Here is a 4,146-nt window from a genome sequence, read left to right as displayed (position 1 = left end):
TTCCTGGTCTTAGTCTTGAACAACAACAACAACAACAACCTTTATTAGGCATTTAAAATAGGCTCTAGAGCGTTACCGGACATTTATGAAGTACAAATCAGGAGTACATTCAAAACGCAGACAGAAAGACTGCATATAGCAGTATACATTACTTAGAAAGTTCTGTCACTTGCAAAAGAAATGTTGCTACTTTTTCCAAGAGCATGACATCTGTATTGTTTAACAGAAGCTCCACAACAGAACTGTCAGAGTCTCTTTCAGATTTAGGGCCAGCCTGGGAGAGAAATTCCTAATGCCCACATATCTCGGACAGTCAAGAATAATGTGAGCAAGAGTCTCCACTTGGTTTTTACAGTGTGGACAAACCCGATCCGGGGGGGGGGCTTAGTCCATCATCATCAGCTTCCTTGTGTAACAATGAATGCAATGAAGAGCTACATCTCCTGAGATTGTATAGTTACCGGAGCAGTCCAAACTGTTTTGGAAAGCAAGGAGAAGACTGAGGTCTGTTGAGTCTGGATTTAACACATACCTAAATCAGCAATTTAGAATAAAAGTCCCTAAAAAATATTTAAAAACACAGGCGTTTATCAATGTCATTCTAAGCAGAGTTATATCCTTCCAAGCTCATTGAATATAGTAGTCTTGAAGAGGTATAACTTTGCTGAGGATAACAATGTTGGTCTTCTTGCATGTGTGCCACCCACACACTTATCCTGCTGTGCAGTCCGAAGTAGAAACACAGAACTGGAAGGGATCCCAAGGATAATCTAGTAAAACCCACTGCACAATGCTGAAATTCCCAGCTACCCCTCCCCCCGCACTTTCCCAGTGACTCTATACCCAGGGTAAAGCAAAAACAAACAAACTCCAATCTGACCTGGAAGAAAATTCCTCCCCTGACCCCCAATCAGCATTACCCTGGGCATATAGGAAAAGACCACAAGACCCAAACAAAGACCAAAAGACCCACAAAGACCACATCCCCTCCCTCTCACATTCTTCAAGCTTCAATGGTGTAACTGTGCTTTGTATTACACTGGTAGTCCAGTACTTTGTTATATACAAATGCATCTATTAAATATCAGCTGGTGGTTGTTTCCAGCAAAAAAAAAAATCAGCTTCAGGAGAAAGCAATCTTTAGTTGAAAGGTCCTGAAACTGGACTTTTCCTGTGTCCATCCACCACCTTCTACTATAACTCCCTCCCAGGTCACCACCCTTTTCGGGATGCCAGATGTGTATTGTATGGAACAAAGAGTGGGGAAGAAAATGTTACCTAAAGCATATCTTAGTCCTAAATTGACACATTAGCACCATTTTAATATAATAATTATGTTTGCACTTATGCAAATGCATAACAGAGATCCAGGTAAAGACCTGTTTCAAATAACTGTGACTATATAAATTATTAATGGCAGCATTAATAATAAATTTACAGCTGCTGCACATTAATGTTTTCTCCCTGTATATAAATGCAGAAATACTTATTAAAAATTTGCAACTCCAAGAGTTCAAAATGCAATAAAGAAAACAAAACTGACAAACCATACGTTTATTATAGGGGAACCCAAAATAGCAAGCATCAGGGGGGGAAAAGAGAGAAAATGGCCTCATGCAGTTTTACAGCCATCTACCAGAAGGAAGAAAGCTTGAGACGAATTAGTTGGCTAGTGTTTGGAGATGCCTTATCTGAACTAACTCAGTGACATACCATTTTGCATAACTTCATGTAATTTTAGGCACAGCCGTGGATAATCAACACTAACCAGAATGCAATACAGTCAAACCTCGGTCTTCGTTGCCCTCGGAGATCGACAGTTTCGGTCTTCGCCGGTCACCCCCGGCCATTTGGTCGCTTCAGAGATCGGCGGTCGCCTCGGCTTCCATCAGCTTCCAAGGCCGATGGAATATCTCCGGTGTGCTGTTTGCGTTGCGCATGCACAAACAGCGTACCTTGGAGTACGCTGTTTTTGGTTTTTGCCGCCCGTCGCCAGATGGATTAGCAGCGAAAACTGAGATTCCACTGTATATAACTTGATGCAGCTGGAGCTATGTGTGTTCGTTCCACCTATCTGTTGCCTTTCAATAGCTACACAAACCAGAAGGGTTGGATAGCTTTGTCAAGTCATTCAGACAAGCATGCATACATCTCCCTATGACTAAAGTGCATTTGTAGCCCTTTTCCCCTTCAGCATCTGGCCTATAAGTTGACAATCCTAGGTATATTCACTTGAAGTTTGTATTACTTATTCAAATCAACAGAACGTATTAGGAGCCATTCATAAATGTTGCATTTTGCCTGACATCTACATTTTCAAGGATAACTGGAAACCCACATTTTTAAAACCCACAACCAGCGCTGGAATCTCCCCTCGCCCAAGGACTATACTATCACCCTGTAGCATCAATAAATGCCCATTAAATGGGCTAACCAACTTTTCGACCCCTCATCTCCCATGCTTTTATAATGATGACAGAAGAATCAAAAGATCTGTCCTTAGAAACATGGTGCACTGTCCACTTCAGGAGGTTTTCAAACTGTGTGAGGCCCAGTTTACAGGATGCTTCAAACTCATTAGTAAGGAAGGCTCTTTAATGTTCCAGCTGAGCATGCTGAGAGATGAGCCACATGAATGCCTTTAACACTTGCTTTCCTCTGGAGATTTGAAATGGTTTCGCCAGCCAGGGTCAGATCCTGCATGTCTAACTACAGAATGCTCACAGGGAGGCACTGCAGCCCACTGTAAATATCTGCTTGATTTGTCTGAGGGGAGAAACACAAACCACACCAAATTAAAGCTGCCACCAGGGCTGGCTGGCTAAACGACAAGGCAAGATGAGGTGGATGCTTCAGATGACAGATTCTGGAGGGCAGCAACCTCCTTCCCATGGCTGCCCTTGCCACTACGAATGCTACCAACCCCCAAGAGGGGCATGAAGTTCTCCCAGAATTGCAACTGATCTCCAGTTTATAGAGATCCACTGGAGGAAATGTCAACTTTGGAGAGTAGATTTGTGGCTTAGCATCCTCACTGAGCTCCCAAAACCTACTTCATAGGGCTGTTGTGAGAATTAAAAAAGAAGTATAATGTTAGATGCTTTGATCCCCTTGTGGAGAAAGATGGGATATAAATGAAGTCAAACAATAAAGCTGAAGATGGGAGAGATAAAAGGTAGGCTGATAGGTTGCTGTGAATGAGAAAATGAGGCAGGGAATGTAGATAGGATATGGGGATTGCTAGAAGGAGGAAAAGAGGAAATAGTGTGGATATAATGGAAAATGTGCTGCCCCCTCAGAAGTCCACTACCATGTAAGTGGGTCTGCCACAGCGCCCACCATAACACAAGTAGGCCACAGTTTTCATAGGTAGAGTCTTCTAGGTCTGGAGAGAGGAAAAGTTGAAGGCATTAGGGGCAGGTAAACATATGTTGACTGTTGGGTGGGAAGGAGAGAATGTGATAGAAGAAGGGAGAATGCTATGGGGGCTTTGAGGAAATGGAAAGAGGAAATACTGGGGGAGCAGGAAATGAGAAGCATTCTTGCAGATTTTTACTTGTTCATTTATAATCCACTTAATCCCTGAGCCCTTTGGGGATAGGGCGGTATAAAAGTCTAAGAAATAAATAAATAAATAAATAAATTCACTGTATTTCAGGTTGTATAAATGTATATTGTGCTCACTGCATCATGATGCACAAAATCTAATTAAAAAGGTGGATGACCCTAAACATAAGGTGACCCCCCACTTTTATATACAGAAGGGCAATTATTATAGTTATCAACCATTCACAAATTTAAAACTACTCCTTTAAAAAACAAATTTAAATCAACTTCCTGCATGGGGAAGGGGCCCATGCAAAGTTCTTCCCCAAACCGGGATATTTTCCTTTGTCAACCAGTTATATTGCTACCCTATGTGGAACGGACCCTAGACTTCCATTTGAGTAAACACTGAAGAAAAAGAAGAGCAAACAACTCTGTCCAGATTCTTCTTAACCAGGGCCCCTTCCGCACACGCAAAATAATGCGTTTTCAAACCACTTTCACAACTGTTTGCAAGTGGATTTTGCCATTCCGCACAGCTTCAAAGAGCACTGAAAGCAGTTTGAAAGTGCATTATTCTGCATGTGCAGAATGAGCCCA

The sequence above is a fragment of the Sphaerodactylus townsendi genome, linkage group LG03, assembly GCF_021028975.2.
Source record: "Sphaerodactylus townsendi isolate TG3544 linkage group LG03, MPM_Stown_v2.3, whole genome shotgun sequence".
In the NCBI taxonomy this organism is placed as follows: domain Eukaryota; kingdom Metazoa; phylum Chordata; class Lepidosauria; order Squamata; family Sphaerodactylidae; genus Sphaerodactylus; species Sphaerodactylus townsendi.
Note: the sequence above shows the minus strand (reverse complement) of the source record.